General features: G+C 51.3%; 2 long non-coding RNA genes across 2 annotated transcripts in view; one reads left to right on the top strand and one right to left on the bottom strand.

Moving 5' to 3' along the window:
* Nucleotides 1-537: 537 nt before the first annotated feature.
* Nucleotides 538-25,946, bottom strand: part of LOC116281791 (uncharacterized) — a 144,408-nt gene continuing 118,999 nt past the window's right edge. The window contains exons 3-4 of the long non-coding RNA XR_004191235.2: nt 3,928-3,996; nt 538-900 (exon numbers count right to left, since the gene is read on the bottom strand). This is a non-coding gene — a long non-coding RNA (uncharacterized lncRNA). The remainder of the gene's footprint in view (nt 901-3,927; nt 3,997-25,946) is intronic.
* On the top strand, nt 20,498-25,706 carry LOC140698299 (uncharacterized). Its single transcript, XR_012076008.1, has 3 exons — nt 20,498-20,600; nt 20,822-20,877; nt 23,793-25,706. It is a non-coding gene; the product is annotated as an uncharacterized lncRNA (long non-coding RNA).

The following is a 25,946-nucleotide window of genomic DNA, read 5'->3' as shown; positions in this document are numbered from 1 at the left end:
CCCCAGTTTACCTCAGAATAAAACTTCCTCAGGAAGAAGTATCTAAAGTGTTTTACCCTCACAAATCAGAGCTCTGACCGGCACCACGGCGCTCCTCCCCTGCTGGGAACCGCGCGCCTCGGCGGGGCAGCTCGCGGATGAATGGACCCCGTCGCTAGGCAACCGTCTCCAACCGCAGCCCGGGACCGGCGAGGGGAGGAAAAACAGGCCCCTCGCTTCCCGGCTCTGCTCATCCCCAGCCCCAGCTTGGGGGTCCGAGCAGATGAATTACACAACGGTGCTCTCGGGCTGCTGCAGCTAAAACGGCGTCTTTGGTGACAGAGCGGCCAAGACCAGCGGTGGCCTTAAAGCGGGCCGGGGACACTTCCTGCAGCCCTGGTGTGCTGTCCAAGGCGGCAAACCCACCACGCACGGCGCAGCGTTAAGATACATCACCGCCTTCAAGCCGCGCAACCGCGGGAAGGGGCTGTTAGCGCGGCTTCACCGATGAGGGGCCCCGGGAGGTGCAGTGAGGAGCCGCTCAGTCAGTCAGGGGTGTGGGCCGGTTCCTCCACGTCCACTGCGGCCCTCGAGCCGCTCTGCGGGGGGAGGCAGTGTGGCAGCCTCTGCGCACCCACTACTTCTTACTAATAGACTAAATATTTGCAGATTAAAGACTTCTATTGAGTTGCTCACCAGCCCATCATGATTTGATTCTTTCCGGCCACAGTTTACTGTTTATCCACATAATTATGCTCATCTACTGGGTATGGAACAAGCTGACGCGTCCAGGCTTCACACACACGGGATGAAGGCAGGTCTTCACTGAGGGTGAGGAGGGAATCCCCTCACCTCCCTCTCAACCCACCCTCCCCAGTCCACTGTTGCCGACAGATGCAACCGGTGTTCCAGGTTCTTGTCCTGTCCCAGAAAGAATTCAGAAACAAGACATAGTGGTTAAAAAAAGGTAAAGTGAGGACTTGTTAAAGGATGGATAGTACACTCTCAGGGGAGGGTGGGCAGGCTCAGGGGGGCGGCTGCCCTCAGTTTATGGCAAGTTAGCTACATAGGGTGTGAAAATGAATGGGTGGAATATTCACTGGGGAGGGAAGGGTCTGGGGTCATATTCCCTGATTATCATCCCAACTCCACCTTCCCGAAGGGAGGAGGGGTTTTTGTGCTTAGTCTGGATCAGAAGTGTCATGGCGTCGGTGCATGATGGGTACTTCTGATCTGCAAGACTAATTTTATTGAAATGAGGGCATAATGAGCAAAGGTTACATTCGGACACTAGAAATTCCTGCCTTTTCTCACCTTTCTTTGTTCTTCTCCAGGCCACTTGTCTCCCCAAAAGCATGATCCCTTATCAGCCCCAAGGTTCCTGCTTTTCTTTCTCTGCCCAGGGACCCCTGGTGCTCACATGATGTATGATTTCCTGCATTTGGCCTGTGCCCCTCCTTTCTGCCCAATTCCTGCCATTTGGTCTGTGTCCTCCTTTCTCTGCTCATGTCTAGCTATCTGCCTGCTCTAACACCGCTAGGCACCAATGAACCATGTGCAGTGTAGTTCAAATTGACACCCCTGCTTTTCTGCCCGAAAGTTCTTCTCACCGTCTGGGACTCTTCTCAGCGAAGCCTTCAGGGTTCTTCCAGGCAGTCCATGGCTCCTCTCCCTGCTCTCAGAGCGCTCTGGGTGGCACGGTGGGCCCTGCGCTACACCACGGCATCTCCCTGATCCAAAGGGCTTGCTGCCTCAGCTCCTGGAAGTGCTGTCGGTGGACAGCCTTCAGCTGTCCAGCTCCCCAGGACTGGCCCCAGCGGCCCACGCCATGCCCCTTTCTGGCGGTCCACACCCCATGGTTGGTCAGTGCAGAGTGTGAAGGGATCTCAGCCTAACTCTGAGGAACCTGTCTAGCCCAGAGCTCCCTGTGGGTCAGCGACCCCATCATCAGACCTATGCTGCAGAGGCACATCTCCCTCAGTCCCTCCTGCTTCTTCCTCTGCCCACCCACAGATGCTGATTCCAAGGGCACCGTTCATGCTCAGCTCTGTCTCAGAGTCTGCTTTCGGGGGGTGGGGTGGGGTGAGGGTGGTATTGTGGGCCCGGGGGGCAACTGCCACATTCTCCCTTAGACATTCTTCCTGTGACTATCTTGTCCTTTAGATTCTGAGCTCCTCAAAGGCAGTGCAGCTGTGCTTGTGTGAGAATCAGTGTACAAACAAGAGTCGCCTGTGTGTTGCACAGCAGACTCACAAAGTAATCAAAATGCATCTTTATTTGTAGTCTGTCATCATTCTGTATGATCTGCTTACTATCGGTAGTCCTTCCCTGCCCCCGGATGCCAGGAGGTCTGGGGGCTACATGCTCATGATCATCAAGTAGTTTATTCTTTCCATTTGGTGGGTTTTTTTTAAACATCTGAAAAACTCAGGAAATATGCATGAGTTGCTAGGATATGCAGGGTACTTCAGAGAGGAGCCACAGCAGAGGACATGGGGACGGGTCTGTCCTGGGAAGGCCCCAGAGGGTCCTCTCGGTTACAGTTCCCCCCTTTCCTTTGATCCTCAACCTTGAGGAGAACAGGGGTTGGACAAGAAGGGGGAGGATGTTTTGAACAGAGGTTAACCAGAAACTCGTCAGAGGAACTCGGTTTCAATCTCTAATCCTGCTTCATTCCCCTCCAGATCTTTCAGGGAATGGGGTGATGGCCACTCTGGCTCCTTCCTGCTGAAATGGTGTGCAGTCCTACCTCGATGTGGGGAATGGACATTGAGTTGGAAATAGTCCCGAGTTCCAAGTCCTGGGTCCAAGTCTTGTGTGATTAAGATCTCATTTCCTGAGGAATTCAGGAGAATTAGCCTGAAAACCCGTCTGGACCTGGCACTTAGGTTTTAACTTCTGAAGTGGCATTAACATATACATAACAGGAGCTATTGGCCACTACACGTCTTTTTTTTTTCTGCTAACATCTGATCTAAAGCAATTTTATTGTCTAAAAATTAATAGTTACAAGAGAAGACTGTGAGGTCATAAGGTTGCAGCTGCCACCTGCCAGCAGACACCGCTTGGAGAGTGGCCGGTGGCGCCCCAAGTCTGACACGGCTCAGAAAATCAGAGTTCCCAACAACACAGGAATGTATCTGAAATCACATCCACAAAGGCCACCTCATTTTACCTTGGGTGTCTGAACCACAGCCACTCCATTTTGACTTTCACATACATTCTTCTCCTCAAGGCCAAAGCAGATAAACAATGCATGTCCAAAAGGCTGTAAAACAGGCTGCTTTGGTTAGTAAAGTTTAAGTCAAACCATGCATAAGCCAGAATGACTTCCCCATACCTCAGTATGTGCAGATTTTTTCACCATTTCCCCTTTGGATTACAACTATTTCAATGCAAAGCATTGGTGATCAAAATATCTGTCCCTTGATGCTGGGGTGGTAGCTCCTGCCCCAGGTTTAGATCACGTCCCTCCTGCTGGGCCTCCTTTATATCTGCCTAGTTATCCACATTGGGGGAACCTAATCCGGTATCGTGAACAGGCTCAGAGGTATGTAAATGGGGAAACACTTTACAGGCTGTACACTTTATCACTTACACCCAATTGTTACACTCACGTGCTTTTAGCAATAGACTTAAAGCAGACACTGTTGCACATCATGAGTAGCTACACTCTGGGACAACTCTGTTGGAGAATTCTCTTTCTATCTTAAACATTAGCAGCAATGCTGATAGGGAGACAAACATTTGGCAGACATCTCAATTAGAAGATACAGATTAACAGCCAGTAACATTTCAGACAACCAGAAAATTACAACCATAGTCACCAGTTCACTCAATCCCATGCAGTTAATTCCTTTTACTAACAGTTTCCTGAAATCGGAGTTTTCATTAAGCTTCTTAAATATCTTACCCAGCTCAGCAGTATGATTTAAAACAAAACTGTACCTGTCAAAAGGTCCTTTTTATGAGTCTTGCTGAAGATGAAGCAGTTCCACACAGCATTCGCTTTACCGTCTGCGAATGACAAAAGACGCAGAATGACAAGGTGAAAGATCTGATTACAGTGTTCTCGACAAACAAGCTTAATTAGGTTACTTGTCGTACATTTCAAGATAACAACCAGGATCATGACGGACAGCATGATACCAGGACATGTCCAAATTTCAGAAATTCCATACAATTTCTAGACTGTCCATGTCAACCACATTTATTCATACCGTATAATCTGAGGAGGCTTATCACTCATTTGACAATGTTTCCTGTGCAATTCAAAGTACCAGTCAACCCCAGTTAAACAGTTTTCTCTGAGACATCTCAGGGGCTGTTTGAAGCATCTCAAAGGTAACTGAGGTCAAAAGAACTTTAATTAGAATTTGATAGGAACCTTGTCAAAAATATCAATAAGTTTCACACACTCTGCTATCAGAAGCGTTCTAAGTAAATTTGTGCTCAACACAGAGGACCCAAATCCAGTCCTGCACCAGCCTACTTTTAATAACAAAATTAATTTACCTAATAAAATTTAATCTATTCTCAGCCCCACCATGCACAGAACTCCTTTTTAGGGGGTGCCTTTTTACAAACTTTTGTGAATGAAAATAAGTGCAACCATATCAGTAAGGAAAGAATGCTGAAACCAAGTCACCAGCGGCTGCCGCCACCCCCAGTGAGGACAGGCCTGCAGTCCCGCCTCTGCAGCCACTCACAGTGGTGCCCTCTGAGCGGACTCAGAATGAGAAAGGACAGGATACTGGCCCTAGATAGCTAAGGAATGAATTCAATGAGCCCAAATATTTGCTCCCTCCCATACATAGAAAAGCACTAAATTCTTTAACTTGAGGTGCCTGGCTTTCTTTAGATAACAAGTAATCTTTTATTGTTCCAACTACCTGGTCTGTGTTGTAAAGCTCATATATATCCTAGCTCCTCCCCCACCTCTTCGGAGCAGTCCCTCAGAGTGACCTGAGAGGCTGTCATCCCGGCTCGAGTCCTCCCGCCACATAAAACATAACTTAATAAGGCCGCGCATTTATTTCAGTCGACAGTTTCCACAACTTTCTGCATCCATATTAGTTTGACTCTTCTTATTTTATTCAAAACATATATCCTACTTTCCTACTGTATACAGAAATGTTTCCCCCCATTATTTCTAGTAGCTTCAATGACATATTTATATTAGAATCCTCAATTCTTAAAAAATCTTAATTTCCAGTGAACGTTTTAGTATCTTATTGCATCTGGGAATGACCCAGCCATTCACCTATTCAATAAACTTAAATCATTTGACTTAATTTAGCACAACTCTAAACTTTCAAGTTAAAAATGGCCTCTCCAGGTATTTGGGAACCAGACATTAGCAAGACAATTATTTCTACATAGTTCGCTCAAATCTCTGATCCCATTTGTATTGAATTCACTTACGAGAATTTCATCATATCCAGTTAATTTTTCCTTTCTGCTGACACATTCTGCAACGTAAACTTACTGACCTTCAGTAAACCTAGGTGCAGTAAAAGGCATGTCTGTCTTGATCATACCAACAAGCTTAAGCTAGCTTTAATATCAGATTTCAATTTAGTGTTGAACATTTCCTAGATCACGTGAACCTGAAGTTCGTGCTGTCTAGTTTCTTTTATACTGTGAACGAAAATACTGCAGTGTGAGTGAAAATACTGCGACCATATCAGTAAACAAAGAATGCTGACACCAAGTCATCAGCGGCTGCCGCCACCCCCCAGTGGGGACAGGCCTGCAGCCCAGCCTCTGCAGCCACTCACAATGGTGCCCTGAGGGGACTCAGAATAAGAAAGGACTGGGTACTGCTGCTAGATAGTTAGGTGCTTGTCAAAGGAATGAATTCAATGAGCCCAAATGTTTGCTCCCTCCCATACATAGAAAAGCACTACATTCTTTAACTTGAGGTGCCTGGCTTTCTTTAGATAACAAGCAATCTTTTATTGTTCCAACTACACGGTCTTTGTTGTAAAGCTCCTATACATCCTAGCTCCTCCCCTGCCTCTCCGGAGCAGTCCCTCAGAGCGCTCCTAGAGCCTGTCATCCCGGCTCGAGTCCTCCCGCCAAATAAAACAAGTCTTAACTTTCAGGCTGCGCGTTTATTTCAGTCGACAATACTTGGAAGTAATTTGTAAGCACTTACTTTTAAGTCAGTTAAATGGAGCTCGTTCACAAGTTAATTTTTTTACATAAAGACAGACTGAACCAGAGGTCTCACAGTTTTTCTGCTTGAGTTTAAAAAATCTCTTTTGAGATTTGAGAGCCCGGGTAGGTCATCTACATCTCCGAGGCACAGGAAGAGAAATGCAAGCTCCTCCTCTGACTGCTTTTATGAAACTCGATCATCCTGGCTATTTTCAGGGACTTTTTCTCCTGTTCCCAAATATTCACTTCAGTGTAAAGAAATAACAGTAATAGACGATGTATGTATCTATTTAGACTACACCTCCCCTGATCGTCTGTGCAACTGCAGCTTATTTGTTGTTTGTGTTTTTGTGTGCACTATATGTATACATAGATTTGCTCACATTCACATGCCTCACTTTCAGCAAAACCAGGAAGAGAGAACAGAATTTAGACTCAGGCACCAAGACACCCTCACATACACACTCAAGATACAAGCCAAAGCAATCGCAAAAGGCCCACTTTGACACAACAGCAGAGCCATTAGGGGCCTTGTTCTCCAGATCTCAGGGAGCACTGAGCCCACACAGTGTTACAATAAACATCATTTCCTGTCATTTATGGGAGCATAGCTGAAGATCTCCAGTTTTGCAAAATACATCCTGGGGGACTATAAGGTGGAACAGTGCTCTGATCACCCACACTTAATTATTCACGGCCAGTGTTGTTAAACATCAAGTAAACAACTCAGAACGGTCTCTCAGGGTCACAGTTTCCTAGCCCCCAAAAGGGGGATTTCCAACCAGCGCCCCATCAGAGATGAAGCTGAATGAATGGCCAAGGCCAGAGAGGGAAATCCCCAGGCAATGCTTCCCGGACACAGTAGAGCAGGATACCCTGGTGTCATCACGTGCAAACCCCATTACTCACCAAAGACGTCTCAGCTGGCCAGTGCAAGCACTGATACACACACGCGTACAAACAGCAAACATGTCCCCACAAAAGGTCAGACAAGGTCCCAAATTCCACTTCCACTCCCAGACGGAAGCTCCCAGAGTGGCGTGGCTCCCAGTGAGCTCAGAATGGCTCACTTCCCAGGAGGAAATGAGCCCAGGTGGAGCAGGTAGAATTTCCCATCTAGTGCGAGCCAGGGTGGCTCACTCTCAAGCGGTCCACACAAGCAACAAATAGGCCACAGTAGCACAGACAAGCAGAGGCGGTGTCGTCTAAGGTCCCACTTCCACGCCCGACCCGCCTCCAAACAGACTGGCCCAGCTCTTGAAGGAGAGCGGACCCCGAGCGGCTTGCAGTGAGCCCAGAGCAGCGCGCTCCCCACAAGCCCAGGGGGAGTGGAGGGGATGCCCAGCCTGGGCCAGCGGCAGCGACTCACCCCCAGTCGCCCCGAACGCGGATCGTAGCTCCAGCCACTCCCGGGCTGCGTCTGGCTGGGCTCCACCTGCCACAAGCACGGATTCCTAGGCTGACTTCACCAAAATTGTTACTTGTGTTGGCACACAAGCTTGATTTGCCAGTAGAATTTCTCCTGTCATTTAAATGGCATGGAATCCTCTGAGGAGGCCTAAGAATTGGGAATATATTTTATTTTAAACATATTTATTCCAGAAAATATGTTTATTTCTTTGGCACTCGCTGAAAATATGGTGCATGAACATGAAAGAGTAAAACGACGCATTAATCACGTGAAAAGAATACGTCACAGCAATATTTAATTTACTGCCAACAATTTGAGAATTTTGGAGGGTCGCTGGATAAAAGGAGACTCACTTTCATAGAACAGAACCCTATAGGCTTGTGGGAAGATTGTAAGGTTTTCACTGCTGAAGGTGACAACTTTGAACAGATTTTTTTAAACCCTTGTGCTGGAACTCAGGCTTGGAAGACCAGCAGGTCTATGTCGCAACATATCGTTTATCCAGGGCCACCAGAGGATGAGACTCTTCAGAGGAATCAACTGCTGAAGTGTTTACGTCCTGTCCTTTGAGAAACTCAACCTTGTGTTAAACTTTTTTGTTGGAAGAGTCCCCCCAAACCCCTGTGGACGCACTGCTTTCTGAAGTAAGAGCGCAGTGAGCGTTGAGCCCCACTTGCCCTGCTGGACTTAAGATCCTTGTTAGGAAAATCAGTTATGAGGTCGTTCTGAATTCTGCCGAGCGCACTGGCGTTTGTGCCGGCCTCTGTGGGTCGGTGCCTGTTGTTACGTGACGTTCCAGTTGGCCATTCGTGCCCTGTGTTGTTGCCTGAACAACAGCCTGAGGATGACTTGTAAACTGTGAAGTGCAGTGCCCTGTGTGATGTCGGCAGTAGGGTCTCCACCCGGACAGAGCTGGGCTTGCTTAGGCCTGCTTCTTTAGTCTGGCTTGCTTGTAACATGACGTCAAGAGATCAGAATTAAAATTCCAGTTTTCTTCTTCTTGCGATACGATCTCAGACAAGTTATCAACTCTTCTGTGCCTTGGTTTTTTACTAACAGAAATGGTAGTAAGGATCCCAAGGGCTGAGGCATAAACCCTGCTCATAAGCCATAATGTGCTACGCCAGGTTAGCTCGTTCAACTAAAAAAACACTGGCCCTGCTCAACTCCCACCCTAGGCAAGTACTTAATCAGAAGTTTTGAGTAACGTGGAGAAGAGCTGTTTACAGGAAGGCTCACTCGGGCAGATGCAGCAGGAGGGTCCTAAGGAGAAGCTCCAAAATTTCCTCCTGCAAAGCTTCGTGCCCAGGACACCATGGGGATGAGACCTGGGGCGCAGCAGCGTTTGCAAGTTACCTTTCCCTTCATCAGGACACAGAGAGGACAATGGCATACCCGAAGTGTCTCTCCGAAGTTACAGCAGTTTACCATTTCCATTCGCCTTGACGTTTTTCAGGGGTTAAGTGTCTCTTGTCGGGGATGTGTTATTATTTCATCATTACTGGCCCTTTAAGAGTTCCTGGCACCAGGCTGGGGGCAGCTTCAGCACTCGGTGGCTCTGAGCTGTAATGCGGTGACCCCAAGTCCTAACCCCGGCATGGATTTACGGGCTCCCATCTGTGCACGGAGGGAGGTACGGAGGGACCAGTCAGGCTCACAAGCTGGCAAGTCGGCCTAGGGAGCTGTTGGACTGGGGCTTGTTACATAACCTGGGAACCTGCTCAAAAGCCCACACTTCACCAGATTCCCTCATTTTGCAAAACCCTGTAATAGTAACCACATCCTTATTGCATAAACTCAGGTTTAACCACGGAGCAACCAGCCTGCACATTGCAAGGCAAGGAGGCACAGAAGGGCCCGGCCCACTGAAGAGGGCTTTCTTTCAACGCAGAGGGAGGATCTTTTAGACAGGGAAGGGGCATCAGGGACTCCCAGGATTTCAGATTACTCAGATGAGGACACCGTGCAAGATTTTGTCTTGCAAGGTGTCAGGTTCCAGTACTTGATGAAATTGATTGAATGATTTAAATGCTGTTTGAATGCTATTATGAAACGATGTTTTAGTTTGGACACGTCTTTAGAAAAACTCAGGCCCCTCCTCCATAAAACCTGACAAAACAGTTTATAGAGGAGACTCACAGGCGTCCAGAGGATTGAACCAATACACATAAGTCATGGGGCAAATTCTCTGGAGGGAATGGTGGCTGGTAGGAATAAACCTTTTATCTTGAAGTTACAGTGAAAGTAAACACAATAAATTAAATAGCCTGCAGGATTCATGAAGCTGAATCATAAAAAAAAAAAAATATAAACACAAAGTCCTGTGGTTTGGGCTCCATAAAAATAAGCAGCTGGGAGTCTGTCCCTTTGATAATAGGCTCTTCCCAGTTATAAAGAGTTTATCAAGGAATCGATGCAAATGTGCTTCTGCCCTCTGTTTTTGTATTTCCTGTCTCACTAAAGTCACCTACTTCACAGGATGTGAGAATTAAATGAGATAGTATGGGGTCCCTAAGTTTGATACACAAGAAAAACTAAAGCCTGGTTAAACTAGAATCCTAACAGCACTCCTCCTCTTCCTCCTCCCTCCTCCTCCTCCCTCCTCCTCCTCCTTTTCTCTCCTCCTTTTCCCTCCTCCTTTCCCTCCTCTCTCCTCCTTTTCCCTCCTCCTCCTCCCTCCTCCTTTTCCCATTCCCCTCTGCTTTGCTGGCCCTCACTGATAGCTGATGCGGGCCCTGGGCCGGCACTGCTCTGAGGGACTTTTCTTATTCATTTACCCAACCAATACTTACTGAGCTCCTGCGATGTGCCAGGCTCTCTTCAGGCCCTGGAAACTCAGTGTTAAGTATGACAAAGTTCCTATCTATACTCATCAACAGATGAAAAAAAAAATCCATGGTATAATTTCTAGCACTATTAAATGCTATGAAGAAAGACAAAGGAGGGTAATGAGACAGAGAACAACAGGTGGGGGCTGGGGGCTATGTTACGTGGGCAGATCAGGGAAGCCTCACTGCAGAAGGTGGCATTTGAGCAGCGTCCTGAGTGAGGTAATGAGTAAACCCACGGGAGGATCTGGGCAAGTATGTGGCAGAGGCAGAAGAAACAACACGTGCAAAGGCCCCGAGGTGGGAAACAAGCTTGGTGTGATCTTAGGAAAACAAAGGCCAGTGTGGCTGGAGCAGAGTGAGCTCAGTTTTTTAGCATCTTCCCCTCAGTAATGTTTCCCACCTAAAAGGATGAGTGTGTATCATTTACATTTTATAGAGTGATTGCAAGGATTAAACAAGATACCACGTGTAAATCCCCCAGCTGTGTCTAGCACATTTCACGTTTTAATAAATGTAAGCTATAATCATCACGTTATCACTTGAGCAGCTCAATGTTCTGGCATAATGCCTAGGACTCCACAGGAGTGTGACCTCAATAGTTTTCCCCTCTTGTGAGGATTGCTAAGGAGCACAGAGGCCCCTGGAAGTTACTGCCCTGAGGCTCTGATGTCCCTGAGGTCTTTTGGATAGTTCCTAAGAGCCCTGTCTTTGTGTCCTCAGACACCCTCCCTGCTCCCCAAAGGGCTCAGGCAAGGACTAGCTCAATCAAGAAAAGAAACACCAGAACACAAGGCATATGGTCAAAAGGCAGGATTCACCTTTATTTCATTCACTTTACCAATCATAGACCCCAGGTCAACCACTTACGGTTAAGAAATTTGTTTGGATTCTGTTCCTTTTTCTCGCCCATGGGGCCTAATGAATCTCAGACATGAGTGTTGGCGCTGGCAGGGGCACCCAGTGGGCCCAAGCGCGCAGGGACCTGACCCCTCCCTGGTCCTTCTCGTACCCCCAGCACGGCGGCCGTGGGGTGGGAGGCCTGGCCTCTGTGGGAAGCTGCCTTCAGGCCTTTGCTCCCAAACACGTTTGCTGCCTGGTTACTCACGCGCCATAAGGTAATCACCCGTTTTATTTGTTCCTGGATGTGTGAGCCGTACAGCTCCTTCTTCAGGAGTCGTGATGGTGAGACTCCAGGCAATAGCTTGACATGAAAAGAGGTCACCAGTTTCTCATCCTCGGGCTTTGTCACGATTCCTGCCGCGAGCCAGCCATTATGGAAATGACTCAGCACTCCTCTCCTCTGTTAATAAGATTTTACTGCCTTTGGCTCTGACTCAAACTGGCTGGGAGCTTGTGAGGATCACGGAGGCCCTGCCCAGTGTGTCACCGCGTAACCCTTTACTTGACGACCCAGATACCGTGCAAACAAGAACCTTCCGGGCCTGCTGCCATCCTCCCAAGTTGGCTGCCGTCCTCGCCCGGCTCACACAGTGGGTGCCCGTTCCCTCCATCCTCCCCTGCCAGGAGGCCGAGGCCACGGCGCTCTTCCCTCCCTGTGGGCCAATCAAGCAGTGAAAGGTGGCTAGCGGGCTGAGCGCAGGGTAAGGCGACCGAGCCCTCTCCGCGCCTCTCGTCTCAGCAACGCTTAGCGTCCTCTCGGGCCCCGCTGCGAGAACTGATCCAGGCCCAGGTCTCAAGTGAAGCCTTGTATTAGGGTTACAAGGGGGCCCTCTGGTCTTTTTTCGGTTGAAATTATCCTGGCAGTTTGGAAGCAAAGCAGAGTGCGTTCATTAATCAACAATCGTTATCAATCACCGATCGGGTGTCCGGCAGTGCTGGGCATCAGGATGGACAGGCAAAAGGCTGTCTCTGATGCCAGGGACCTCGAGGTCCAGCGTGGGAGACCGACGAGAACATAAACAGTTCTAAATCAGCGCAGGGAGTGTTGTAACAGATCTCTGGGTGCCGCTGAGGCATTCGGGGGGTATCTGGCCTACGCTGGTGGTCAGGAAAGAGCTCCTAAAGGAAGGCATGCTTAAGTGACTCTGGAAAGGTGCCCAGGTGCCATGTAACCAGAGAAGGGCCAGGAAGGAGGCAGAGGGATGTTCCTAGGGAGAGAGGTGAAAAGGCCAGCTGGCTGTGACCACTAACATCCACTTTCTCCTGGTTTCTGGACACACAGCTGGATTATACTTTCCAGCCACCCCCCTTGCAGGAAAATGTGGCCACATGACTGAGTTCCGGCCAGCGGCAGGTGTACAGAGGTGATGGGTGAGCCTGGCCCAGAAGATCCTCTCCTGTGCTTTCCTACTTCAGCTCACTGGGAGCAGGGAGCAGCCACATCATGAAGGGCCCTGGGTGCCACTTGAGGGAACTCCAAAGCTAAGGTGCAGGTAATAAGCACAGGCAAACAATCACATTTAGTTTTTAGAATAATGGGGGTCGGGCGATGTTAGTCACAAGATTGCCCTTTACCTGAGCCTGTGCTTCTGGAAAACAGCAATGCTTAAGAAAACCCCTACTCTGCTTTTTCAAAACCTCGCGTCCTTTTGTGTTCCAAAGGCTAAACCCCAAAGGACCACCTGCCCTCAAGTATTTCAAGACAAGACCCATCTCCATCCTCCCTCAAGGCTCCTGTAAGACTCAGAGGATGACTCCCTTGCTTACCTGCCTGTACAAAACCCCAGGCCCCTTCCCTTTCTTTGAAACATTCCTCCTTAATGAACACTCTCCCTATCACAATAGCCCGAATGAGTGTCTCACTGTCTGATGCGTTTTGTCTTTCACATGAGCACAATGGCTCTGGACCAGGAGTCAGAACCTTCCAAGCGGGATTTGCCTCTACTTGAGAGTGCCCGTCACCTGCTTTATTTTCCTTTAACAACTTTCATTACATGTTAATTTGTTTGTCATCAGTCATCCACGAGAATATGAACTCTGAGGAAAGAGCTGGTCTCCTTGAGCACGGTATCCCCAAGCCCTACAACACAGCCAGGCACACAGTAGGAACTCAATAATTAGGATAACTTATGTCCCAGCTCCCCTCCCCTGCCCAGCCCAGCTGAGCTCTCTGCCATCCTCCAGGACCCCAGCCTTGCCCTCACTTCCTTGTCTCCCCCACTCCCTGCCTCCCTCCTCTTCCTCTCTCTGCATCTTTCCTAATCTCTTCCTTCCTCTTGCTTCCCCCTCTCTCCTCCCCCTGATCCCTTCAGCCCCTACCTTCTGCCTGGTTGTTTACTGGGGAGGGTGCAGGGCCCAGGGAGGGGGATCCGGCTAGGAGGACTGAGCCAACCAAGTCTGTGTCTAGATCCGCTGGATCCAAGATTCTAACAACTCTGGCCATCCGTTTGGCCAGGGGCTCCTTGAAAGTTGAAGACTCACTTGGGATTGGTCAAGCTGGCATTTTGGAAACAATCAACAAGTGGTCACTCAGCCTTGCTCCCAACAGGGTGCTGGCTGCTGGGGAGGAAAAACCTAGACCAGAGCCCCCTTCCAGGAGGTAAGGCCCCCACGGGATCTTCCAGGAAAGAGTAGGGGAACAGACAGGCAGAAGGAGGGGTGCAGGCGGGGCCAGCCAGCTCTGGAAGGGATCAGCCTTGTGGCCCACGTGCGATGGCGGCAGCCTGACACAAGGACACAAGAGGGGAGCAGCCTGCCCATGACTGCGAGGCTCCCGGGGCCACCTGGGTCCCTGCTTGACTGAGCAGCCTCTTCTCTTGTCAAGCCCCTGCCCTGACTCCCTCCCTGCCCCTCACCAGGACTGAGGAAGGAGCCCACATCAGTGCCTGCAGGTCTCCCCAGGGCACAGAGCCAGGACTGATTAGCCGACAGGGGGACGTGGCTGCGTAAAGCACCGTAAAGCCACAGGCACGGCTCCAGCTCTGCAGTGGGGAGGAGGGGCCCCAGTGGCGTCTGGCACAAGCCCTCCTTCTAGTTTCAAATAAGCATCAGCTGGATTGATGTAGGTGCGAGGAAGCAGCCTGACTATCTGGACTGATAAGCCCTGCAGCGTCACGCCCTTTCCTCCGCAGGCTCGGGAAGTCGGAGCTGTTGGCGTGAGATGCTCTGGAGGCTGAGTGAGGCGGGAGCCAACTGAAGCACAGAGAGAAACAAGGTGCTTCACCTGTGCTGGAGGGGACATTCCAGGCAGATGGTGACCTGCTTATACTGAACTCGACCTGGAATTCCTTTTGTGGCTGCCTTTAGAAATAGGATGGGCCAGAATCCTTCTGGGAAATGCCTGGGGGATTCACATGGCCTCCTAAGGTGTCTCCGGGTAGCTCTGTAACTGTGAGGAGGCGGAGAAGGGAGAGACTCTTCTCCTGAGCCCTGGCATTTCTGAATGTGGTTTGGGGGAGGAAAAAAGGAGAGTGGTAGTAATGAGTAAAGTGAGTAAGCGTTTCCTCAAGAGGATGATTCTTGGAGCAAAACGGGATCCGAGGGCGGAGGGGGTTAGCAGAGGAGGGTGCGCGGGTGTCTGCTGGGGCTCCGCCCCCGTCCCTTCAGGAGGAAAGCTCCCATCTCACAGTCTCGATGACTTCATCCTCTCTCCCCGACACCGTTGCACAAAATACCCACCGAAGTGGCGCTTCGTTCAGGTGGTGGTACCTAAAGGAAGGCTAGCTGGCTGAGTCACCCCTTCCTTATCAGTGACTCACACTGCACTCCTGTTGCTGATTCACAGGCTGTCTCTAAAGCTGCAGTCTTTGCACCTGGGGAAGGTGATTTTACAGCAGCCCAGCTGCTCCCTGGTCTGCGTGCTGTAGGAGCTGTGACAACACCTGAAACCACAGTTCAAGGCCCCAGTTAATGGGTATTTAGGGCAAAGTCCCCGGTTCCTTTTCCAGATCTCCCACCCCCATTCAGCAGGATATTTAGAAAATGTCGAAAAAGCCCTGCAAAAAAAAAAGTAATTCGATTTTACTTTTGTCTCTATTTAAAAAAAAAATAGTATTTTCCAGGTTCCACATTTCAATATTAAGATATCTTAAGCTACTGAAATTTCAGCAGCAATAAAGCAAGGTAATGCACCCAGGAGGCAGCGGAGAGAAGGGAGAGGTATTTCTAAATCTGTTGACCCTGCACTGTGCCAGGCACCAGGGGGCTTTGCACACTCTTCAACTCTCGCAGGAACGGGGTGTTAAGAAGTGTGATTAACCTCATTTCGCAGTTGAAGAAAGTGGGGCCCAGAAAGGCTAAGTGCCACGTGCCAGGTCACAGTTTTCTTCTGCAGCTTCCTCACCCCTCTCAGCCTTCACAGAATTAAAGAGTTGGGGCTTGCTCTGGATTAGGTTTTGGCTTAAAGGAACCTTGTGGCTGGTTTGATCTTCCCTCCAGGCCTCAGGAACTTTCTCTGTTATCAGTGACAAGGCTATTCTGCTTTCTTATCAGTCGTGTGTTCGCTGGAGCAGCACTTTTCCTTTCCTTCAGGAACTTTCCCTTTGCATTCACAACTTGGCTGTTTGGCAAAGGAGGCCTGGTGGTTGGCCAGTCTTCCTCACTAAGCTGCATCATTTCTAGCTTTTGATTTAAAGTGAGACACACACAACTCTTCCTTTCACTTCAACACTTAGAGGCCATTGTAGGGCTATTAAGTGGCCTAAATTCAGTATTTTTGTGTCTCAGGAAATAGGGGGAGCTGAGGAGAGGGAGAGAGGGAATGGCCAGTCGGCGAAGCAGTCAGAGCACACAACCCGTTAATGGATTAAGTTCATCGTTTTCTGTGGGCGTCTTACGCAGCTACAACAATGACATCAGAGATCACTGACCGCAGATCATTGTAACAAATATAGTAATAATTAAAAAGTTCGAAATATTGAGGGAATTACCTAAATGTGACACAAATACAAAGTGAGCAAATGCTGTGGAAAAATGGCTCCGACAGACTTGCTCGAAGCAGGGTTGCCATAAACCTTCGATTTGTAAACAAACCAACCCCTCGGTGTCTGTGAAGTGCAGTAAAGCCAAGTGCGATGCTTTCCTGGGAGAGGGAAGGGGAGGCGGGGAGGACAGGTAAGGCCAAAGAAGTAAAAACCTTTCCCACAGTTACTTGTTTATTAACCCCCCAAATATGGTTATGGCTTCAAAGAAAAATAGGAGCGGGGGTGGGGGGGGCAAAGAACACGTGATGACGTGTATGGAATTAATTAACAGCAGAGAGTTAAGAAGCAAGAATTTGAAAGCCCTTGAATTTAGATGCTAGGATTTATAGCAGGTTCCCTTGCCCACCAAGAAGGCCTATTAATCCAGATTCTTGAGGGATCAGGGCATTTCTTACATTCCTCTGGGGGCAGTGGAGTGGCCCCAGGCTGCCTCAGACCCATTTAAGGGGAGAACCTCCTCCAAAGCAACCCCGCCACACACCCACCATGGCCCTGCCGATAACAAAGCCGCCGTCTGGGTTGCGGGGAATGCCTGGAGAAACACACGAGAGCTGAACCCAATTTTAATTTCTAAAAAATCTGCTGACAGTTCTATTTCCTGTCAGAAAGCCTTGCGGAAGGCGGGTCTACGGGTTGTGGAGAATGAATAACAAACCTATGAGTAGTTTCGCAGGGACACAGGTGAGGGTGTGACGCACGCAGGCTGTGCACTAGGGAGGCAAAGAGCCCTCGGGTGGAGACTCGCCTGCCACTCGCTGAGCCCCAGTCCTCCACTGGGGCCCCCTCAGGTCTCCTCTCTTCCGAAAGCGTCGTTAACACTGGCCCGCGCTGATGACACGGGTGACAGCGTTTTAACAGTAACTGCAGCAACCACTGCAGCGGAGGAACGCTTCCCCTCCTTCCCGCTACATTCTATGGCTGGTACAATTATTACTCAATCGACATGAGACAGATTAATAGGAGAGAAGCAAACAAAAATTAGCCTGTGTAACTCCTGTGTACAGAGGCGAGACCTAGGAAACTGAGTAACAAGCGGAAATGGCGGAAACCCTCCCCTTAAACATCAGCCTCAACTGAAGAGACGCTGGAGGTGGGGGAGTTAGGAAGGCGCAGGAAAAGCGCAGCAACAAGAGGAAGGCTTTGTGCAGACTCAGGTCCCTGCCTTCTCCTCGGATGAGGGTTTCTAGAGATCGAGTCACCTCCTCTTTCTGGTACAGCGAGGGGGACACCCTCACAAACAGGTTTCCCTTGTAAGTGTGAATGTCTCTTACAAAGGGCAGCCTGTGCTCGGTTTTCCGAGCTTCTCCTGCGTCTGCTGTTTCTTAAAAATAATCAGCCTAAAAAAATCCCTATGACAAAGAGACATATTTGGGGGTGGCAAAATCTGCTCCCCTACATGACCAATTATTTAATAACTCCCAGGTGCTAAGCACTATGCTGGGAAATTATCAGATAAAGTCTATTTCTTAATAACAATCCAGTCCTGGAAACAGCCCAACAAGCTTTCCATATATTACCTCGAATTCTTAAAACAAGCAAAATAGGACTGGCGTTCCTTGTTTCACAGACGAGGAAATCGCCTCGGAGAGGTCGGAGCATGTGCGGGGCGACACAGGCGGAGCTGGTATTTGGACCCCGACCTCCCTGAAGGCACCTTTGGCACCCCTCACAATACAGCCCTCAGCCCAGTGTTCTGCAGAAGGTCCTTAGCACATACTAATTCAGTAAATGATTCAAGTTAATATTTGCCTACACACCCAGGGGCGGTGCTGAGGTCCTGCTGTGCCTCTGTGTGCACATCCTGGTGGCGGCAAAGAAGGGACTAGGACACGGTCTCTGGAGCCCTGGGCACCAGCACCCACCTGTGCGGTGCTGCCAACAGCCGGCCGCCCCGCTCTGACCCCACTCCTCCACGACTCCGAGGACGCCAGGGCCAGAGCTAGAACTGGTCTCACAGACTGGCCCAACCCTCTTAGTTTTCTAGACGTTTCCATCTATAAATCGAGGTCAAAACCTGTACTGAGTTTCATGAATTCAGTGCTCTTCCTTTCCTGAAAAAACACTGTCTTCCACAACAGGAGATCAAGGCAGATCAACACTCCTGGGCACGTGGATGAAAGGCCCTGGCCCTGGGGCAGGTAACAAAGCTGTGGAAATTAACCTCCACCCTCAAGGAACGGACCGTTTAGTTGGAGACAAATACAAGAGACGGCGATATTAAATACTTGCCAGAGGCCCCGCGCAGCGGGGGACGGTATTCCCTCGAGTGTATCACCTGTGCCACTTAAGGCCATCAGAAGCATTTCCCAGCAAACTTTTACTTCCTGGGCAGAGAGGCCTGGAAATACAATCCCGTCTAGCGTCCCCTCCACCTCCCCTTTTACTCTGACACTTCCTTTTCCAAAAAACCACAAGGCCGTTGGCTGGGTGAGTCGGCCAGGCTGCTCTGCAGCTGGAGGACGGACGCACAGGCTGGCGAGGGCTCAGCGCCACCCCGCCCAGGCCTGCGCCCCTCCTCACTCCTCCACGCTTCTTGGGGGAGAGTGAGCTTGCCCGGCGTGGCTCAGGCCGAGGAAGTGAACAGCCCAGACACCAAATGCCCCCATGCTTACTAACCCTGCAGAGACAGACGCGGAGATCTCACGGCAGTGACAGGAAGTCCTAGGGGATCAGCTGTCTAAGGCCTGTGGGGGACGAACATGACTTGATTCTCTGGTCTTCAAGTGCCAGGGACTTTTTTCTCTTTCTTTTTCCTTCTTTAACTTATTAGGGAATTTTTCAGTAGGGTTATAGAAGCGGACTCCTCAGGCTTGTTCCCAAGCTCAGAGGATGTTTCAACCTCCTCCCGGTTCCCTGTACAATAATAAATTACATACAATAAATGCTACGACCAAACATTACACCGTGGGAGCAGCACCCAGGGTGAGCCCTGCAGAAACAGCGCGTAAAGGAGCCCTGGACAGCCCGCTAGCAGTTCTGGGGAGAGGACAATGATCAGTTCAGGGCTCGGCCTTCTGCCCTGGAAAGCAGGCCAGGCTCAGAGCTTCTCTCACCTGAAGACGACCTCACTGTCTGCGCACAAGGAGCCTTAGGTCCACCCATGAGCCTGCAGTGAAGTTGACTCCTCCAGTAATAGAGAAAAATGGGATGTCGCGACGCCTAAACTCTTGTTCGTTGGTGGCTTCAGGTGGACAGAAAGTCCAAGAGCCATTCTCTCTCACCCGGGGGTCTTCAGAGAGCCCCTTCCCAGCTTCCCTGGAGTGAGCTCCACTGAGTTGATGGTTTACTGAGCACCTACTAAGCGCCACGCCGGTGCCACAGTTTGTGTCCTTGATGGCCTCACACAACATGCACCCCAGCAGTAGCTGAGAAGGACGTAACTATGAACCCAAAGACAGCGGTGCGAGCCCTCTGCTCGGCCACAGTATTCCCCGGGGCTGCTTTTCTCCTGGGTTTGGCTTGACGAGGTCCTAAAGGAGGCACCTTCTCGCTGATGTCCCCTCTTTCTTTCTAACACAGCCTCCCCTCTGTGGCTTTAAGTGGGCTTGTTAGGCAGTTAGGTAGCGTCGAGCACTGGGCAGGGGGAGAGGAAGGTGAAAGGAACAACCCAGAACACAAGGAACCGGAGCTGTCAGTCAACCGAGCGCAGGGAACCTGAGTTGTCAATCAACCAACCAACCAATCGATCGTGAAACCAGGATGTAAAAACAGGAAAGACGAAGGGGCGGCGCCGTTTCTCCTCTCTGGGATTGGCCCGCCCCCAATTCTCGGGAGTGTGCTCTCTTTCACTATTCTTTTTTACCTCACTAATAAAAATCTTGCTTATACCACGCTTTCTGTCTCTCGTCAAAAATTCTTTTCTTTCGGGTGACTAAGAACTACCTAGGCAATGCTTATTTCCCTTTTCCCAGTAACAGGCTGATGAGGGAAGGAAGCACATCCAAGTGCATGGAACAAGCGTGGGACCAGGCAGAGAGATGCTCTCACTCCCACGGGGGCCCTCTGGGAGATGCTGTAGACCTTGCCTGGCCTTGTCCCCCGAGCCTGGGGTGAGGAAGGAGGGGGACGGGTCGGCCAATTCCCTGTCTCTGGTAGAGGGCACCAACTGCCACAAGTCTGCCTGCAGGTTCCTGCAAAGAAATGCCTCGGGCAGCGTCCCAGACTGGGGGGCCGTGGAGGGAGGAGCGGGAGGGGAGGTGGGCAAGGCCTCCCAGCCTCTCCTGTCCCCCACAGCCCAGCCTGAAGGAGCGGCGCGGGTGCCTGGCGGAAAACCAGCAGGCTGCGTGGGAAAGGCGAAATGAACACCCAGCCCAGGAGGGGAATGTGGCCCCACAGGTGCGCGCCTCTCTGCCTCCACCAGGGGGTAGGGAGGGGGAGGGGAGGGGATGGAGGTGTTGCTTCATTCTGCTCTCTCTGGAGAGAAGTTTTCTTATGCAAACACGTAGAGCGCAGGGAAATAAGTTTGAATTGACCGTGTGCCTCAGCCCGTCGTGGCCTGAGCACCAGCTCAGTGTCCCCCCTGCAGTTCTCACGCCGTCTCCCACACCGCCCAGCAGGTGTCAGAGCGGATGCTGGGGAGGAACGGCTTGTGGTCCCTGCTCTCCGTCCGCACGTAAGTGGCCTCTGAGACCAGGCACGCATCTTGCGCCTTCTGGACCTGCTCCACATTGAGCATCAGGGAGGGCTCAGTGTTCACGCCTCGCTGTCAGGTGGATGGAAACAGGCCTGTGGGAGCCCCGGTCTGGCTGCCATGAGCCAGCTTCCTGGGGACGGTGGTGAGCCTCTGCACATCAGTGCACTCGGGCTGGACAGGGGCTAGGGACACCCTGGGACTGCACTGGGGCCAAGACCTGGCACTTCCAACATCCACGTTGGAAGTGACGCTGCCTGGCTTCCGGGTGCCAAGGGGTTTGCTAGTAATTATGAGCTGTTTGTTAGCATTGGGGGAAATCAGCCCAAGCTCTGGAGGGAACGGAGGGCTGGAGAAGGAGGCTGCCTTCGCCCTGAGTGTTTGTTCCTCTAAATCGTGGAGCACGTGGTCAGCAGCCCTCCCGCTGGAGTCTGTGACCTCGCTCAGCGAGGCCTGGGGCTGGTGGGCGGAAGGGGGCCTGGCACTAGCTGGCAGCCACCCTGTCCCCTCTTCCCCCGAGGACTGAAAGCAGCAAAGAGAACTTCCCAGTGCAAACCCCCTTCCTCCTCACACTGGGAGCAGACTGAAGCCCCCGAGGCGTCTTGTCACCTCTCTCAGCAGTGAGCGGCACCACCCTGAACTGTTTAAGTGGGATGAGAGGCGGGAAGGGTAGGGTCAACTTTCCTTCTTGACCAAGCGCTGGCTCCGCGGTTGGGCCTCCCTCCCTGAGCAGGCAGGGCCCGGGACCTTTCTGGGGTGAGCCTCCCCCAGCTCGGAGACGGGGAGTGGCTGCTTCCAGCTGGTGGTGTTCCTTCTCGCTTCTCTTCTCCAGGCCAGGGTAGCCTCTCGGGTTGAGAAGGGAGCAGCATGGGGCTGGGGAAAGGGGTTCTGGAGCTTTCAGGACATATTTTCCCCTTGATACATAAGGTCTGGAGAAACCTAAAAAATGGAGTAAGAATTGCTTCCTTGTTTGAGGCAGAGATCTGAAAACTCTGAAACATCCATCGATGCCTGGTGAGCGGTTTCTCAAAGATGTGTCACCACGTGGTTATTCGCTCCCCACAGCTGCTAGAACAGGGTACCACGGACTTAGAGGCCAGTGTAACACAGCTCTGTCACCGTTCAGTCCCGCAGGTTAGACGTCCCGTGTGGCTCTCCCTGGGCTAAAATCAAGGTGTTGGCTGAGGTGCGTTGAGCCCTCACATCACATCACTTGCCTCCCTCCTCCACTTTTGAGGACCCTTGTTATTGTACTGGGCTCACCTGGATATTGCAGGATTACCTCCTGACCTTAACGTCGTTCGGTTAGCAACCTTACTTTCACCTGTGATGGTGACTCCTTTGCCATGCAATCCAACACAGCTGTAGGCTCTGGGGAGCGGGACGTGGATGACTTTGAGGGTCATTGTACTCTCCCCACATGTGGCTTAGATATTATTGAATTCTGTTTAATTAAGCAAAAAGGTGTGTGATCCTCACAATGCACAAGCCAAGATTCAATCACATCTCATCACCTGCCTCACAGAAGTACTGTGAACTACTAGAGGCAGTAACCAAGAGACAGCCGGACTTCCTTCATGTCTGGAGGGTCACACCAAAGCCATTCAGTCCCACTGAGACCCCAAGCAGGGGCAACACCAGGGACACACGCCCTGCATGCACCCCAGAGGTAAGGGGCTCTGAACCCCCTCGTGCCACCCTTTGCACTCGCCGCTCTGCTGACACCTGGACTTACCTGTTCCACTGATAAGCATCCTCTGCTGCAAACACTTGGATTGCAAAACCCCAGGCAGCCTTAAGCAGTTTCAGGTGTTGCAAGATGTTGCTGAATTAGGAAAACAGAAAGGCAGCGAAGGGCCTGTCACCAGCAGTCCTGGGTGTTGAGGCTCACCTTTCTCCAGGGGTGGAACATTCTGGCTAAAAGCTGCTTTTGCACAGATGCCGCAGCCAGTGTTGGGGAAAGAGTTGGAACCAACCACCCCTCTGTTTCCCCATGGAACACCCTGATCTGCAGGGAGGGCCAAGGGTAAAGGCCCCCGAGAACCTGGGACACCAGCACTGTCAGCTGCACTCGCCGGGGTGGGGAGTCCCGTGGAATTCTTGTAACCTTCTGTGTGTTGCAACACTGGTGTCTAGTCCCCTCCCGCCCTGCTCGGGGGCACTAGCCATTCTTCTCTGGCCTCCAAATACAGAAACAGAATCCACCCCCTGCCAGGACCAGGTTCCCAGGCCTGATAGATGTGGGGCGCTGAGGGAGGGGCAAAGAGCAAGGCTTCTGTGAAGCTTCACTCCCTCCCTCCCGGATCAATCAATCAGGCGCTCTGAGGGGGCCTGCTCGCCCTTCCTAGTGGGTGCCGGCAGCGTGGGTGGCCCCTCCGTTGGCCCCTGGACATCAGAGCATCTCGCCCAGTGCTCTGTCTCCTGCCCTGTCATTGGCACTTTGAGGACAGCAAGCCCTGGTCCAGTCCACCCCCAGGGATGGAGTCCGGCCGCAAAGCCACTGTTAGTGACCCCTTCTCCTGAGGACTGCCCCCCCTCACCGGGCTCTTTTACACAAAAGCTCTCATTCTTTCTTTTCTTACATAATAAGACTTAACAGCTTGTTGGAAAGGACACGAAGGTCTGTTAAGCTTTTAGGAACATAAGGACTTATTTACCCTCCTGGAGAGTAAGAAGGGCCCAGGCCTTCCTTAGAAACACAAAACCAGTGAGGCCAGGACCCGGCCCTCCCCCAGGAGCATTCATTCCTCTAAGATGAGGTCAGCTTCCCCCAGGAATGAAGCAAAGGTTTCCTTCTGAAGCACAGAAATCCACCCTCTAAGCACATTTTCTGTAATGAGCATTATTACTCTCATAATGAAAACAATAATCACCTATATTTGTAAATGTTTGAATAGCAAGGCCCTGCAGAGCGCAGCCAAGTGCAACCGCGTTTCTCATTGAAAGAGCGGCTTCTCTGGTCGGACGTGGAGCGCAGCATTACAGGCCGGCGACTCTGTCACAGTGACTTTAGGGGTGAGTATGGGGGGGCACTTCTCACCCCAGAAGGAGCTCTGCACTAAGACAGAAGACCCAGTTGCTGACCCAGCTCTTTCACTGACTTGACCCTGAGCCTCAGGTCCCTTCTCCTGTCCAGAGGGAGAATCTGACCCTGCCTGCCTGCCTGCCTGCCCGGGGTGCAGCCAGCAGCTGACGGGGTGAGGGGGGCAGGCACGTGGTGGCCTGGAGAGAAGAGGTGGAGCAGCCCCTGGGGTTTTGGTGATCCCACCAGGCTAGGGGAGCAGGGAGCATCCTGCCCCGAGCTCCGCTGCCCCGGGGACACACTTAGCAGAGAACAGGATAGCAGCCGCAACGCCAGAGTGAGCCGGGGAGAAGCAGGGGCTGGCAGAGGGGGCCAGACTGGCTGTGACTTCCTTTCTGCCGACAGTGAGAGAGCTGCCCTACCTGGCAGCGAGGCAGGGGGCACGCTTCCTGCAGAGGAAACGTCGCCGCAGGGACGCCCCTGCTCTCCGCCCGCAGGCCCCCGCTGGGGCTCCAGGGCCACGTGCCCCGTGCCAGCCACAGACACTGTCACGCCCCTGCACTCCAAGCCTTCCCCTCTAATCCTGCTCCTTCTCCAAGACGGAGCATGGGTGTGGGGGTTTTCTCCCTAATGAGCAAGAATGACCGGTCCCTGGGCGGCGTGTGGGCTTCTGGAGAACTGCTTTCCCTACATTGTTTCAGCCTGCAATGTCGCAGGCTTACGCTGAAGGTGTGAACAGAAACCAGCGCCACCCACACAGCTTACTGACCATCAGCACGACTTTCCCATCCTGCACAACACCTGCTCCGGGGGCCTGACGTTGCCACTGTGCTCACCTCAGGAACTTCCCCCTCAAACCGCTTAGACAAACGCCTGACTCTTCAACTTTCCAATAATTAACACCACACAGGACTCTTTGAAACCGTCACTGCAAAAGCCTCCCCCTTCTGTGCTGGCCAGCCTGGGTCCCTCGGTGACCCTTACTTCTCATCTTGCTCCTGCACAGAAGGAAGACTTGCTTTAACCCAGATCTCGACCAAGCCCCTCCCCTTGGAGCTGCTCCGGACTCTGTCAAGTTTGTGGCCTCAATTCTTGTGACAGGCAGGCAATTCACTTTTGCCTTTTCAAAGGCAGTTTTGGTGGTATTTTGGGGAACCAGAGTTTAACAAATATGACCTGCTGTCCAGGTGAGCTAGGACACTCACTGCCTTACCAGAAAGGCTTGTTTTCTTTTTCATCTTGCTTTCCCTCTTGGCCTTTACCTACTTCACGGCGCTATGACGCACTTTGTGGGCTCCTGCCCGCCACCCGCGCGCGTGGGAGGAGGGGGGGATTGCAGCTGACGCTGTCAGTGTCCACCTGTAGCCCCTGGACCACAGGTCCCGCAAATACCAACTGCCAGAGTGTGCGTTTGTGCCTGAGGGTTCTCCCCTCTCCTAACTTAGATCTCGGGAAGCTGCATAATCCGCGCTTCCTTCGGCAGCCAGGGGTGCCAAGAAATAACACATCTCCAGTGCGCATGCTCAGCGAAGGACCCCGAACTTAGCGCACAGATACCCCGCCTCCCTGGCCCTTGTGGGGGATGCTTTTACACCTTTTCTCAGACTTTCCCCTCAGGGCTGCGCTGTAGTGGCTCACTGTGGCAGCTGGCTTCTTGGCTTCCTTCCCTGGGTCCCTTTCCCACCTCCCTACAAGTGTTAACCTGTACTTCCCAAACAAATGATTTCCATTTGAACCTTTGCCTCAGGATCTGCTTCTGGGAGAATCCAACCTAAAAGAGGTATCAATAAACAAAAAGGAATTCAAACCAGTAAACTGTCTTATACATTACAAAAGTTCAAATAAAAGTTTACCACATTAAAGAGACAGCATTGAAAAAGGTATTCTCAACGCTTAGCGTGGAGCTGAGCGCACAGTAGGTGTTCAACAAACGCTTGGAGAGGAGGAAAAAGAGGCCAGCCAGGCACATGCTAGACGATCACCCGGCGGGAATATCATAGACGGGGTTGAAGCGTCACTAACCAGGTGG

This window comes from Vicugna pacos, chromosome 9 (assembly GCF_048564905.1).
Source record: "Vicugna pacos chromosome 9, VicPac4, whole genome shotgun sequence".
Lineage (NCBI taxonomy): Eukaryota > Metazoa > Chordata > Mammalia > Artiodactyla > Camelidae > Vicugna > Vicugna pacos.
This window is presented reverse-complemented; position numbering and strand designations above follow the sequence as displayed.